At 41.1% G+C, this 16,661-nt stretch overlaps 1 protein-coding gene and 1 pseudogene across 10 annotated transcripts in view; one reads left to right on the top strand and one right to left on the bottom strand.

Moving 5' to 3' along the window:
* The window catches only part of NAALADL2 (N-acetylated alpha-linked acidic dipeptidase like 2), a 1,484,638-nt gene that overhangs the window by 702,081 nt on the left and 765,896 nt on the right, over positions 1-16,661 (bottom strand). The gene's annotated exons all lie outside the window — the stretch shown is intronic.
* On the top strand, positions 10,891-12,286 carry LOC138157894 (mortality factor 4-like protein 1 pseudogene; annotated as a pseudogene).

Here is a 16,661-nt window from a genome sequence, read left to right as displayed (position 1 = left end):
CCACTGTGCCAGCTTGCAACCTGACAAACTCTTTAAATATGATACAGTAATTTGGTCAAAATTATTTTAGCCACTGATTTTTTAAATCACTTCAAAACAGAACATTATAAATATCTGACAATTTATTATTTTCTGTTCAAATGTTTTTTTTCTTTCTACCTTTCAAAAGCAACAGAAAAATATGATTTAATACCATGACATAAGAAGTAAGAACTAAATAGTCAATCACTGAGTGTATCATACACAATCATAAATATAGTACATTTATATAAGCACATATACATACATACATATATATGTGCATATCTAAGTGTGTTTCTATAGATAAGAGGCCATAGAGAACTGTTTCTAAAGAAAGGCATTCTGTGCTCATGAGATTGGGGAAATATTCTTTTCCCACTGGCTACACAGCCAGAACCACCAGACTGAGAGAGCATCTATTTCTGTCTCTAGCTTTCCAGTGGTGTCCAAGTTCTAAATGACTCATTCATTCACTGAGGACCATTATTCAATAATTGAGGTCACCTTGCCCTTCTCTCGGGCCTTGGAGCACCAAGAAACTTGGGGTTTTGTTCATGTTTTATTTGTCATTCTCATATCTAGGTGCAGGGAATGGGGTCCTGGAACCAGAAATGTAAGCTATGTCAAACTTAGAGGCACAGAATGATAGACCAAATGCTGTAAAGAGTCCAACAGAGAACCCCTGAGAAGGCAGAATGTCAGGAAGTAAGCCTAGAGGGGTTTTGGAGTCAGAACATGGTGGGATTAATGCTATATAGAAAGGAACACTCTATATTAAGAAAAGTACTTAAATGGTACTGGGCTTCTTGGGCTCCCTAAAATTGGGGAATTGAGCCAATGAAAGAAATGAGAGACTCCCCCTCCCCAAATCTAACCAAAGATCTCTGAGGGAAGAATGAAAAGTAACATACCTGTCCTTTAGTCTGTGGGGACAGATTAGTTACAGTTACACATACTTTTATCCAAGAATGAGTATCTTTATACATGCAAGAAAAATTTATAAATATTATTTTCATTGTGGTAGTAAAAGTATTTATCTAAGGAATTTTAGGTGAATAAAGAATCTGAACATTAGTATTGTAAATTATGTACCTTATTTTAAATCTATAATTCATTTTAGTATTTTACTAAAGGGACTGAATGGATGTTGTTAAAATGAAAAAAGATTCTTGACAACTATTAAATCTAAAATGAAGATGCATGCTGGATGATAAAAATCATTGGTTAAGAGCTCGATGGGTCCTCAGAAGCCATCTTCTCCAACTCCATCATTTTACAGATGAGAAACTTGAGGTTAAGGGAATTGTCCAAGGTGACAAAGGTAGGAAGAAAACAGAGGCAGAATCTTCACACAAGTTCTTTGACCTCTAATCTATATTACTTCTACTGTACACACTCTTTCCTCCTCAAGAGGCCATTTTACTTGGGCCTTTGAGTTTTGTAAAGACTAAATTAAACTGAAAGCTTTGTGAGTATGCTACGTTCTAGAGCTGTTCTCCACTCAGTAATGAGAGCTTTTAAAGGCCCTGGTGGGGGGAGGGGGGCAGGGGAGGAGAACAGTAATGGAGAATGGCAGCACGGAGAGAGGCATACTATGGCAAAGTCAAATGAGGACAAGGCACTCACCACTTGTATTCCCCGCTACCCCTCTGAGAGGACTGACAGCTTGATCGAAACAAATTCAGGTATAACTCCTCTCAAACATTCATAGTTCTTCCCATGTTCTAGCTATGCTTATTTCCCTCTATCTTCCTAGCAACAGGGTGCACTGGACAAAACACTGGGCCTATTGTCAGGAAGATCTGAAATCAAATCTGGCATCAGACACTTACTAGCTGTCTGGTCCTGGAGCGAGTCACTCGACCTCTTTCGGCCTAAGTTTCCTCACTTATAAAATAAGGATAATGGTAACAGCTACCTCAAAGAGTTGTTGTAAGAGTGAAATGAGACTATACCTGTAAATTGCTCAGGATGGTGCATTGTAATGGGAGTATGTACATAATAGGAGCTGAATGTTTATTCCTTTCTTCTTCCTCCATGTAATCTCTGTATACTGAAAAACTGAAACAGTGAGTTGGTTGAAAATATGTCTGCTCATTCTATTCCTTTTGTACCCTGGTTACTACAGCCCCAAGCAGAAGTAATAATGTCACCAGCTATCGGTGTGGTCAGATGACCACCACAACTAGAGGATGAATGAGCATCTAGGAGCCTTGCAGAGTGAACTAACTGAACTCTCATCTCCAGATGAGTTGTGGTTCTTTCTGCAACTATTATACTAGCTACAAAGCTTCCTCCAGACTTCCCTCCAACACAAAACAATAAATGGAGGAAGGTTATGTGGCCCTCACTGCAGACTACAACCAACGCTGAAGCAACAATTATGCTCTATATGGAACCTCCATCTCAGGATTTGTTGATCACATCTTTTAAAGCATACTACGTCATGCCCCTGGGGGAAGAAGGACTGCAACATGTGAACATTACACTTGTCTTTACACTTCCTTAAAATAACTTATTTTTGGTCCTTTGTGAATTGGTAATGAGAGGAAATTTCAGCTGGTCATCCATCTATGTTGCTACTCTAGTGACCTACGAATTTGAGTTTTTCACTACATGCAAGGTTGCAAAAGGGAAACACGTCCATTAATAGTGTTGGTGAATTCTGAGCACATACAATATTCTCTCTCAAATACAAGCTCTCAGACACGTGGTGGCACCTGTCATCTTCTTTCGAATAATAATCTGTCTGAGAGAGGGATGGGAAAGCGAAAATCTTCACAGCAGAGATAAACAAACCTACAGTAAACTCCTTTCATTGGCACCAAATCTGACAGTCTTATTTATGAGTGGCTGCAGGACATAGTATGGAACCAAGAGACACTGTTGTCATCAGCTTTTCCTTGTAATAGGCTATCCTGCATACTTTGGCATCACACTCAATAGCTTTTGAACTGGCATTTGGACAACAAAACATTGTCATTCACAACCTTGATGCTCTTTTTAACCTTCCTGTTGCTTAAAAATATATAATGCTTCTTAATCTCAATGTTGTACATCATCAAGAAATCTCATCTCTAAAGCTGTGAAAACATATGCTGTCAAGAAAGTAAAAATGATCCCCTCTTTCTAGTACCTGCGATAGAAGCATGATAATAACTGTGTGAGACACTGTCTTCCTCCTCTCAAAATAATTATGGCTCTCTAGAATTCAGCATCTGTGCTGCCAGATGTTACTGTCAAACACGTAAGCAATGGGCTCGAGCGCTACATAAACCTGGCTCACTGCCAAGATTCTTTGAATAAAAAGCAGATGCAAGTGGCTTTTTGGAGTCCAAGATTGTAAGTACCACACCATATTAATCCTGTTACATAAAGAGAGAATGGCTTCCACTAATGACAGGTTGAGGCTTTTCAGGTTCAAACGACTACTTTGGCTGCTGTTGATGGACATGTCTACAGCTGCATTCAATGTTAAGGGGACAGAACTCTCACATTTAATATTACTAATAAAAAAGGAAACAAAATTTTATGATCTAAAAATGTGTCACAATTTCCCTTTCTAATAAAGTATATCCTGCTACCATGGAAGAGAATGATTCCATTTCATAAGACTGGGAGGAAAATAATTTAGGAAGAAATATGTTACCCCAATAGGCAGGTGATGCTATAATAGCACAAAGTAGATGGTGTGCAGAAGACATCAAAGAATTTTAATCAATTATATGTCACTTCAATTTAAAGATGGATTTTTCTTGCCTTAGCAGCAAGCTCACTATAATAAGATATCAGCAGGTTTTTTCTGCCTGGATATTAATGGCAAAGACAAGGTTTAAGATGAATTTTTACCCAAGAATTCAAATGGAAACAAATAATGAAATACATTATGAAGAGAACATGCGTAAATAAGTATCCCAAACCCTACAGGATTTGGAAGACATAAAGCTTCGTTACTGGTTAGCTGTATGTACTTGGGCAAGGTATCAAACTCTTTGAGACTTAGTTTTCTTTTCTACATGGAGATAAAATGAAATAAATTATAAACTGTTCCATAAATGTAAACTGTTGCTATTATTCCATAATTTGGATTACTGCCTTCCATTTTACCTTATGGAAGAAAAGTGCATGTCTACATGACACCAAAAAGTCACATTAAAATGAGAGAAAAACATTACTCAGTTCTGCAGGAGAAAAAAATTGTTTTATATTCTAAATTTATTTTCATCATGGAGTTACAGAATAAAACAAAGGTTAAACAGAGGGTAAGATTAGCTCTTGATCATGAAATGACCAAGGTATTTTGTGTGTACATGTCAAATTCAGACATTACATGTACAAACAAAAGATCCAGATGGAATAGTGCAATTCAATGCCTACTAAGTGTAAGGCCTATCCCAAGTGCTAGGAATAGTGATAGAAATTAAATAATGTCTTTTCATTGATGTCTTAAATTTTATTGAGGGAGATAAAATATATACACAGATTGTAAAGATAGGGTAATTTGAGGAAAGATAAAACACTCACCACTTGGTGATCAGAAAAGGTTTCCCATAGTTGGTATCACACATATTGAGGGTTAAAGGAAGCTGGAGATGCTAAGAGGAAGAGTGAGGGTGTCCCAAGCAAAGTATATATATATACAAAGGCACTGAAGTGGGAGGGCAATAGCAATGGCAATAGAAGGGAATGGCAAGTAAGTCTGCTTACCTTGGATATAAAATTTATTAAAGGGAATAATATGAAAAAGGGCTAAGAAGGGGTACAAGCCAGATTGTGTATGGCCTTAAACATTAAGGAATGCTAAGAAGTTTGTATTTAGAGGCAACGGGGAATCGCTGCAATTTCTTGGGCATTAGAATGACACAGTTAGTCCTATGCTGTAGGAAAATTATTTTGTCACTCATGGGGAGGATGGATTAGAAAGTGAGGAGACTGGATGAAGAGAGGTCAATTAGGAGATGATTACAATAAAACAGGTCAAAGGAGACAGTTTGAACTAGGGTTATTAAAGAAAGGCAATCAATTACTTAATAATAGCTGGCATTTACAGAGCACTCAAATGTGTACAGAACACAACCCTATAAGATAGCTACTGTCATCATCATCATCATCATTTTATAGATAAAGAAATTGAGACCAAGTGATCAAATAAAATTGTTTGCCCAGGGGTAATCAAATAGCTTAAGTATCTAAGAAAGAATCTGAAATGAGTTTGTACTAACTCAAGTTTTACTCCATGTTTATAGGAGAGAGATGAGAGACATTGAAGAAACTTGGTCAAAGCAGGCAAGGATGATTCCAAATTTATAAATCTGATCATTTAACCAGATCTTCATCATCAATTTAGAAACAATGATACGGTGCAGCAGGTAAATATATACATAATATAAATTTATAAAATGTTTAGCATAGGGCATGGTATTGGATACAGGGTGCATAATGCTTGTTTCCTTTTTTCTGATATTCGCAAGGCATTAAAGGTAAGACAAATACAGCTGCTGATCATTTATTTTTTTCTGTCAGACACCATTTTCATGGAGTCTGAGAGACAGTATGGCAACTGTCTATGTTCATGTACTTCTGCAACCTCCTATTCCAAGGTTGGGGGACCTGGGGCCTCAACTCCACACATGGCCCTTTAGATCCTCAACTGTAGTCCTTTAATTGAATCCTGTGTGCACATGTTATATAGAGGGTCACATGCAGATTCCCTACTCATGTAGACAGTTCTATCATACCTGGTTTGTTCTTTCATTATTTGTCAGCAATACCACCAGGGGAGCAGAAAAGGGGGGCAAGAGTGCAAAACTCGAATAAGTTAAATTTTGTACTCATTGGCAATTCTAGAAAGGTTTGATGGGTGGGAGTAAGGGAGTGAAGGGAAGAATATTTCAGCCAATGTCTAAAATGAGGTCATATTTGTCTTATTCTCCATAGGCCTGCTCTGTGTATTGAGTGGTACAGGATCCACTATCCATGAGGATGGAAAACTGACCTGAAGTTTTAGTTCTGGAATTGATAAATGATTGTGTGTGAACATATTATTTAACTCTCAATACAGATACAAATCCTCAATTTTAAATTCAAGTCAGTGAAGAATAAGAAGTCAATAGAGAGACTTCAGTATTGGTGAGATTTTTCACCATCCCATGAGAACTGTGGATCATACTTATTACCACAAACCAAGTGTGTTCCAATTTCTACAATGATGATATAGACGAAGGTACAAACAGAGAATTACATTAATCCAATCTGTATGCGACAAAGATATAGAAAACAATTTCCACATCCACAGGAATCGTACAGGACTTGATTCAAGCTACATTTCTGAAATGATAAAAAGCAAGTTTAATAGCATCTTTAGTAGATTTGTCAAAAGCTGGTGTGGGCTTGTAACATTTCCAAATCCTTCATGGAAATGGGAAGTATTATTCTAGAGTCTTACCAAGAAATTTTTAAGGAGGATTCCAATGATATAATTAAGCTTTGAATAGATACTTGCAACAAAATTAAATTATCATGCTCAGGAGATTCTTATAGGTCTTCTATTCCATCCACCTGTATGTTACAAGAAAGGATACTGAGTCACATAAAGAAAATTCTTGTCCAAGATCACAGAGATAATAAATTTTATATCAAACACAGACTAAATATGGGGCAGAGTCAAGATGGCGGAGTAGAAACAGGACTTTCTTGCAGCTCCGGCTCCCACCTCCCCCAATTGACATAAAAAATGACTCTAGACAAACTTTGGAGCTATAGAACCCACAAAATAACACAGAGAAGCTAACCTCCTCCTGAGGACAGCCCAGCAAGTGGCCAGTGCAGTGCTCTGGGAGCCAACCCCAGCCCAGTTTGAGCCAGAGGTTTTAGCCCCAGGGTGGGCCTGACCAGCCCCGGGTGGGGGGGGGCAGGGACTTCAGATCACCAGCAGCTCTAATGATTTACAGAATTATCAACCCATAGATGCCAAGGACAAAGTGAGAGGTCAGTGCAGTGAGGACTTTGGGACCTAGTAATTCGGAGTGTGATCTGGCCTTTGCCCCTGGGGCAAGAAGCGAGGTGCCTTCGCCATGCAGCCACTGCCACATGGAAGCTTCAGCTCCTGGTCTGCAGATTGTAGGGGGACCAAGCAACCAATCTGAGGGGGTAATAGCTCTTACTTTAACCTGCTTGAATCTGGATTGCTATTTAGGATGGAGGTCCTGGGGTGTGTGACCAGCTTCCAGAGCATGTGGAGGCTTCAGAGAGGGCACCCAACTAATACCTTCAACAGCTGCAAAAACCCCAGTGTTTGGGATAAAGCACCCGTTTCTGGTAGCAGAGTTCTACTGTGGCAAAAAGCACAAAAGTCAAGTAATTGAGCAGCAAAATGAGCAGGCAAAGGAAGTAAAGCAAAAAGAGCAACTCAACTTTACACTCCTATTTTGGGGACAAAAAAGGATCAAAGCATGGAACAGGAGGAAGACAGCAAAGTCAGAACTCCTGCACAAAAAGCTTCGAAGAAAAATATGAGAGCGTTACAGACCATAGAGGACCTTAAAAAGGATTTTGAAAATCAAATAAGAGAAATGGAAGAAAAACTGGGAAGAGAAATGAGAATGATGCAAGAAAATTATGAAATGATAGTCAACAACCTGACTGAAGAAAATAACACCTTAAAAATTAGACTAACTCAGATGGCAAAGAGGCTTATAAAGGCAATGAGGAGAAGAATGCCTCAAAAAGCTTATTTTGCCAGATGGAAAAAGAATCTCAAAAGCTCACTGGAGATAATCATAGCTTCAGAAATAGATTGGGGCAAATGGAAGCTAAGTGACTTTATGAGAAATCAAGTTACAATTAAACAGATCTAAACAAATGAAAGAATAGAAGGCAATGTGAAATATCTCATTGGAAAAACCACTGACCTGGAAAATAGATCCAGGAGAGATAATTTAAAAATCATTGGACTACCTGAAAGCCATGATCAAAGAAAGAACCTAAAAATCATCCTTCAAGAAATTCTCGATGAAAATTGCCCTGATGTTTTAGAACAAGAAGGCAAAATAGAGGTTGAACGAGTCCACCAATCACCTCCTGAAAAAGATCCCAAAAAGAAAACTCCTAGGAATAAAATATTACAAGGAGACAGGAAGAAACAATTTCAATATTGTGGAAACACAATCAGGATAACTCACGACCTGGCAGCTTCTACACTGAGCCATCAAAGCACTTGGAATATGATATACTGGAGGTCAAAGGAGCTGGGATTAAAACCAAGAATCACCAACTCAGCAAAACTGAGTATCATGTTTCAGGGGAAAATTAAGAGGAATAGAGGACTTTCAAGCATTCTTAATGAAAAAAAAAACAGAGTTAAATAGAAAATTTGACATTCAGATATATACAGACACACACACACACACACACATATATAGGTGTACAAGTATACATAGACAGAGGGCACAGGAACTATTGAATAAGAAGGAATGATACATAAAAGGTGAAATTAAGAGGTGAGAGAAGAATATAACGACAGGAGATGGGGAGAGACAGAATGGGGTAAATTATCTCATATAGAAGAGGCAAGGGAAAAGTGTTACAATGGAGCGGAAGAACATAAAGGAAAAATGGAATGAGTCAACCTTATTTGCCTTGAATCTGGCTTAGGGAGGGAATGAAATACACACTAAATAGGGTATCTCACCCTACAGGAGAGTAGAGGGGAAGGGGAAGAGAGGGGGAATGATGGAAGGGAGGGCAGACTGGGGGGGGAGGGAAGTTGGAAGCACCCACTTTTGAAAAGTGAAAGGATCAAAGTAGAGAATAGAACAAGTGGGGGGGTGGGATGGGATAGAGGGAAATACAGTCAGTCTTCCACAATATATCCACTATGGAAATGTTTTGTGTAGCTACTCATGTACAACGTATATATAATTGCTTATCTTCCCAGTGAAGGTGGGTGACAAGGAAGGAAGGGAAAGAATCTGGAATCTAAAGTTTTAAAATGAAATATTTATATATATATATATATATATATATATATATATATATATATATATATTATTGTTAATATTTTACCTGTAACTGGGAAATGAGATATACAGGCACTGGGCCATAGAGATCCATCATGCCCTACTGGAAACTCAAAGGGGGAATGGGGAAAGATATGGGAGAGAGCACTAGGGGATGCTGTTTTGGGGTGGTGGGTAGGGAAAATTGGGGAGAAAATTTGTAACTCAAAATCTTGTGGAAATGAATGATGTAAACTAAAAAATAAAAACAAATTTAAAAAGAAATTAAAAAAACAGACTAAATAATCTAAAGGCAATAATATTATTGTAGATATAAGACAGGAAAAATGCTACAGATTTCTATTTAAAAGATATAATATAAAAATCTAATACTACAATTATCTCACAATTGAAGTGCCACTATTGACGACTCCAGTTAAGAATAAACAGCTTTTCTATGAAGCAAATATGAGAGGCTGGCATCCTGAGTCCTCTAAGCTATGGGGTATAGAGGTGAGTAGAGTGAGGTGGGAGGGATAAGGATTTAGAATGTTGATAGATTCTTAATGGAGGTTTTATGGGGAAATGAAAGGGTATAGAAGTCTTGGGATTAGTCCAGTGGGAGTGAATCATCAACATCCACAAAATTATAAGTAATAATATCTATTGTGGAAGGTTTTAAGGTTTGCAATGTGCCTTGCAAATTATATTTCTTTTTTTTTCCCCCTTACAACAATCCTAGGAGGTAAGTGCTATTATTACTCCCATTATACAGATAATGACGAGGATGGTGAATGATGGTGAGGATGATGATGATGGTGAGGATGATGATGATGGAGTAAGAGCGCAGTTTGGTCACTGGGTATAATAAAGTACATGCTGCTGTTCAAACACCATTCCAGGCTCTGGTGATACCTGTCCAAATCAGTACACGACCCCTCCTCTCACGATGGGCTCACATTCTAACTCCTAGGAGGTGGAAACCACGGCGGGTCTGGAAGCATATCCGGGGTGTCCCAAAAGTCTTGGTGCAGTCTGAACGAGTGGCACCAAGAGTTTGGGGACACTCTCACTGGGCCGGGGAGAAAGTGGAATGAAACGGGAGCCGGCCTGGCATGGAGCCAGCCTCAGTGCCTTGGTCTCGGGCCTGCTGTGAGCAGCCTCTGCTCCCTCAGATGTAAAAGCAGTGGTTGGGCTGGAGGGTGCCTGGGGCCACACTCCCACCAAGTGGACAAGGGCCCCTCGCTCCCGCCCTGCCCTGGCTCAGGCCTTCTCCTACCTCCCTAGTGGGGTCTGCCCCAAAGGGAGCCGGCCTTAGGAAGAGACAGGCAGATGCCCAAACTATCCAAAGGAGGGGAGGCGGTGCACCAGTCCTGTGCTCACATGCTCTGAGATACCCGACCACATAAGTGAGGAGGGGTCGAGGACTGGGGAAAGCTGCATGTGAGTTTTGATTGGCTAAGGGAGGATGTATCTGAGCTCTGATTGGCTGGAGAAGCTCCGCGCCTGCGTAGTGTGAATCTCCTACATCACAGCTGCTGGGTGGGCCTCATGGCTTGCCTATGACTGGTCCTCTCTGGACCCTCCTCCTAACGGGGGTGGCGAAGTGCCACTGGATGGCCACAGTGCTCCTGAGGGTCAGCTCAGGCCTATGCATTGGCAGCTGCCACAAGTACCTCCAGACTATGGGTTCCATGTATACCCCTGCACAGAGCTTGGCCACTGTTTCAGGGAGGCTGCTTTCCTAGCAATGGTGGGGGTTGTAGCAGGAATGCAATGAATGTACACATGACAGCAGCCACACTGCTTGGGTCACAGTGAGCCCGTACGGGAGACAAAACTGTTCATGGGGGAGGGCAAGACACCATTGGATTATCACAAGCAATGCGATACTCTAGTCCTAGTGGTGGAACACCACCGCAGTTATGCCTGTAGGAGGAGCTTTTAAGCCTGCTCAGGCTTGTGGAGGAGCTTCTAGTGGGTGGCCTGTGATTGGCCAGACGGACCAGACTATGATTGGTCAGACTTGGAGGCACCTGCTCCAGAGCACAGTGTTGCTAGGGTAATCCTCTTGCCTTGGGCGTGGCCTCATCTGGGTGTGCCGGGGAGAGCATTCTGTGCAGCCATTAGTTTTCATTCCTCTCCAGGCCTGCGCAGTGGCATCCTTGGGCATCGAGAGGTGCTGTGCGCCTGCGTGGTTGTCCCAGTCACAGCAACCGTTGGAGCAAGTAGGTTGGAGCTGGACGTGCAAACACGTGGCTTCCGATGTCGCCCAAGGTCTCCAGGAAGACCCAGCCCCAGGCCCAGGCCAGGGCCCGGAAGGCGCAGTTCCAGGCCGGCCAGCGGCTGCTGTGCCAGCACGGCTCCCTGCCCTACGAGGCTAAGTGCATGGGGGTGACCGAGGTGGCGGCCGAGCCTGAGGCCAGCTCCGTGATGTACCTGATCCACTACACGGGCTGGAACAAGAACTGGGACGAGCCGGTGCCCTAGAGCCGCGTCCTCCAGTATTCAGAGGCCAACGTGGCCCGGCGGAGCCAGCTGCTTAGGCTCCATCAGGAGCAGCAGGCCAGGGCCAGGGCACAAGGTGCACTGCGGGCCTGCAGGAACCCGGGGCCGGGCCTGTAGCAGAAGAACGGGGGAAAGGCCAGGAAGGAGCCTTCGGAGGCCGGAGAGAGCAGCAGCGGGGCTGGGGAAGGCCTGGGCATTGAACCGCCCCCTTGGAAGAAGAGGATCCTGGTGGAGAGCCGAGAGGCGGGCAGGATCCGGCCCGACGTGAAGGTGGACATCCCCGAGCAGCTGAAGCCGTGGCTGGTGGACGACTGGAACCTGGTGACGCAGCAGAAGCAGCTGTGCGCCCTGCCGGCGCGCAAGAACGTGGAGGCCATCCTGCAGGAGTACGCGGAGGCGCGCGCGGCCCCCGGGGATGAGGCCTTCGCTGCGGTGGAGGTGGTGGCCGGCATCAAGGAGTACTTCAACGTGATGCTGGGCACGCAGCTGCTGTACAAGTTCGAGCGGCCGCAGTACACCGAGCTGCTGGCGGCGCACCCCATTGTGCCCCTGTCCCAGATCTACGGCGCGCCGCACCTGCTGCGCCTCTTCGTGCGCATAGGGGCCATGCTGACCTACACGGCGCTGACCGAGCGCAGCCTGGCACTGCTGCTGGGCCACCTGCACGACTTCCTGGGCTACCTGGCCCAGAATGCAGGCGTGCTCTTCACCGCCACGGTGTGGTGCCCCCCCCCCCCCAGTACCGCAGGAAAGCAGCCTGATGCCCGTCTGGATGCCAGGAGAAAGAGGCTCCCTTCCCAGCCCTTCCTTATGCAGTTAACACATGTGTGCATGACGAGACCTCTGTTCTCCCAGTTACTCATTTTGTTTGAAACAAAGAGCAAAAAAAGAGCCTTTCAGCCCTTTGTCAGAATTGCTAGCTGTGGATGCAGTTGTGGACACAGCTGTGACATATTTCAAGGTGTTCAAAAGAATAGTCGATTGCAGTTGCTTGAATTCTGATGGTTCCATTCCTTTGTCAATGTTAATGTTAAGTGACACAACGCTCCAATTATCATATATAGCCAGAAGCTGTATTATCAATCATTTGCATTGATTGTTTGGGGGGGTTTTGGCACATGATATAAACAGCTGTTTACTGAAACACACTGTACTGTTCCATGGGCATTATTATTTGTCTTTTGGCCCAGATTGTTGAAAATTCCGTGTTTTTGTTTTTATATTTCTAGTTTAATGATACTTTCACTGTAATAAAAGAAATACATCATTGCCTAACTACTTTGTGGGAAAGTTGATCTTTCAGCAGTTATTTTAAAAATCTTAGGTTCCTTTATTTTCAGAGGGGAAATACTCAAAGTAAGGAGATACCACAGGATAACAGGTTGGGAATGGTCCTGATTTTCAAAAAGAACCTTTTAACTTTAGGCCAGTGAACTTCACTTTTAGTTCCTAATGAAATTAAATAATGCTACCTACTACTAGTACTACTAGTAATATAATGCTAATAATAATTCTATTGATGGAATTGTTTTTGGTGATGATAAGCTACTTTGGGTTCATCAAGTGGCTGTCAAGCCAAACTCTTTATATATATATATATATATATATATATATATATATAGCAATTGGGGTTAAGTAACTTGCTCAAGGTTACACAGCCAGGTGTTTCTGGGTGGGTGCTAAGTGTCTGAGCCCGGATTAGGTCCCAGGTCATTCCAACTCTGGGGCTGGTGCTCTTACTCGCTGTGCTACCTGGCCACCCCTGCATGTTCATTTTTAACAGTATCTATATAGGTAAGACAAGGGAAAGCCAAAAACTTGGTTTAAACAAAGCATTTGATTAAATTTCTCATAAAATCTTTACTATTCAGGATGTCTATTTACATGTCTTCAGAACTGATGTAATTATTTGAAATCTACAGAGATGTCTCTAACAGAGTGCCCCCAGAAAGCCACCCTCAACCCTGTTCAACATTTGATAGCATCAGTTTGGATAAAAGCAGCATGCTTATCAAATTTGTAGGTTATGCAAAATTAGGAAAGACAGCTGACTGAATGAGACTCTAGGCCAAAAAAGATTTGGGTTTAGGATTGATGAGCTAAATTTTAATCAAACTTAACAGTGAAAAATAAGGAGTCTGCGCAGATTCAAAACACACATGCTTAAGAACTAAATGAGGGAGAAGTAGCCAGGCAACATAAACATATGAAAATAGCCTTGTAGGGGAGTATAAGCTTGACATGTTAATGTGATGACTTTAACTATCCTAAAAGGTAATGACTTTTTAGGCTTTGTTATTAGAAACAGCTTTCAGGACAAAGGAAACCATTGCCATGCTGTTCTCTACTTTTTAGTACTAGTGCCCAGATCTAAGTGTAATATGTATACACACACACACACACACACACGTACACACACAAACACAAAAGCAAGGACATTGAGCTAATAGAGCCTCTCCAAAGGAGTAGGGATAGAATTTGAATGTATTGGTGGTGAGGTGTATGAGGAATCAGTTACCTGTAGGCATTGGGAATGTTTAAGCAGAAGACTGGCTTATGAGGTAGGGACGGGGAACAGGGCATGTTGGCAGGATATGATAATTTTCTGATAGAGATGGGAGCAGCGTGTGGACGTTTCAGAGTGACCAGTTTTAGCTTGAGGGAAGAAGAAAAAAACAGTAGTTGGGCAAGAATGAAATGGGATATCTTAAGAAGCAATGAGTTAAGCAACCATACTGGATCCCTATCAGGTAAGGATTAAACTAATTGATTTCTGACATTCCTTCCAGTTGTAAGATTCTATGGATTTTAAAGGAGTATTCTACTATGTTAAACTTAGAATTTGTCAGTCGCTGTACCTTCCTAAGCTCCAAGTTGTTTCAAACTTGCTGCTATCTTAAATCCAGCATGGAGGATGGCATTCAGAATTGACTCTGGCTTGTAACAATAAATTATGGCTTCTTATCCTTGGTTTATATCTTTTGAGAATAATGGTAGTTTCTTAAACATCAGCAGGAAAGAGAGTCATCACTGACAACTTGTTCCCCTGTAGAACATCTTTTGTTAGGCAGGTGTTTATGTCCTACCTAAACCTTACCTGCTGAAAAGGTAAGAACTTCTTTAGTTCTATCTTTAGTAGAGACATTAAAAAAAAAACATGATAGTGTCTGAAATTCCTTTTCATATACTCATTTTCTCCAGAATACATTACTCATGTTTTTGAAAATGCCTTTCTAACTCTCCAAACTTTTTATTTCCTCTTTAAAAAGAAAACCAAAAGAATCTTTCAATATATAAATATCCAGTTTGCTAAAAAAAAAATCAGATAAATAAGGATTTCAGAGTTATCTATGTTCCTATTTTCCTAGTATATATGATTCTTAACATCAGTGTTTGATCTTCAGCTATCTTGATTTTTGTCACTGTGGGTGATCCTTGCATTTATGGAAATTGCAACCACTCTCCTTAATATATGATTTTGATGAGCTACCCGACCAAGTAAATCATCAACTAGTGACCAAAATTATGACTTGAGTCTATTTGAATTCAGTCAGACTAATCCTTAAGCAACAGGACAGACAGTTCTTGCTCACATGTGAGAAACCTGTCCACCTTGGTGAAGGTTGCCAGGAGCTGATGCTTCATTATCACCAATCACAGAATTTCAGATTTGGAAGTGAATCAGTGGCCATTGAGTCCATCCCATAGCCCAGAAAAGATCCCCATAATAATGCATTTATAAATTGTTTTCTGGCCATTGCTAGAAGACTTTGCTGTGTCTGGGCATGCAGTGTTGTCCCACACACTATCCCATTCCACTTTGCCTTGTTGCAACTTCCATCTATTGTCTCAAAGGGATAACCTCTGACGATTCAGGTTCATCGTCATACCATGAGGCATCAGATGTGTTCCTTATCACTGAAAAATTGATAGTGCCTTCAGCATTTTTATTTGCATTGAAGCCAAGCAGTGAGAATACTTGACTATCTTGTCAATAGTATGTTGCTAACAGAATCAGTTCAGCCATTCTACAAGCTACCAGCCCATCTTTAAAATGCCCAAAAGCATGCCATCAGTCAGTCAGTGGTTCTCAAAGTGTGGTCTGAGGATACCTGGGGGTCCCCAAGACCCTTTCAGGGAATCTATGAGGTCAAAGTTGTTTGCATAATAATGTTATTTGCCAATTAAAATACATTTACCTTTCCCAACTATATGTCTGTGAGGCAAAATTTTCTTTATATCCGGCAAACAGAACAACATCACAACAGATTGAATGCAGAAGCTTTCTGAGAATTCAGCTCTCTTCTATTAGGCTATACATTAAAAGAGATTTGCAAAATGTAAAACAATGATACTATTTACTTTTTTAAAAAAGTTACTTTCCATTAAAATGCTATGATAAATATGTAATGGATTTTTTTGTATTTATTATGTATACTATAAATGTACAATGGACATATTTTTGATAAATCAGTATTTTTTTAAATGATCAGTTTTAATTTCTTGCATGGTAAATATCCAAAGGTATAACCCACATATATAAAAAGTTAATGGGGAGACATTCTCTGTATTTTTTAAGAGTAAGGTCTCCTGAGACCCAAAAATTGGGGAACTGCTGCTCTAGATGAATCATTACTAAAAAAGAGAATTGTAAACAGAAGTCTGGCATACTAAGAGAAACTTCGTGGTGTCTAAAGGGGATAACCACAGTCATACTCTGTTCTATAATATCAAATCTTTTGGATGACATTCTATCTTAGGAATCAAGTACAGATTGTGTTCTCAGGGTTTCCTCTAATAAAGCCAAGCTCTCAGAAATAGCCATTCCTGTCATTAAGGAGTTTGCAGCAAGGATGTAATTTGATGTGAAGTGAAGAATGGTTTCATTGGTCCTGGAACTCCCAGTTCAAAAACAGATCATAAGTCCTCAGTGATTTCTCATTTTGTGTGATTCACAGGTGTGTCCATAAATCCTTCACAGAAGATTCATCCAAGGGACTCAAGGTCTTCCTTTGATTTCATTTTGGATCCCAAGAGTGTCATTACACAACTTAGGCTGTCTCTTTTGCCTCATCATTTTTTTCTTGCTACAAGACCGGCCCATCTTCCTTTCCTTTCATACATGTCCACAATGAT

The sequence above is a fragment of the Petaurus breviceps genome, unplaced genomic scaffold (genome assembly GCF_028583685.1).
Source record: "Petaurus breviceps papuanus isolate PSGF00001 unplaced genomic scaffold, PetGlider_PUasm1.0 173, whole genome shotgun sequence".
Taxonomy (NCBI): domain Eukaryota; kingdom Metazoa; phylum Chordata; class Mammalia; order Diprotodontia; family Petauridae; genus Petaurus; species Petaurus breviceps.
Note: the sequence above shows the minus strand (reverse complement) of the source record. Positions and strands in the feature narration are given on the sequence as shown.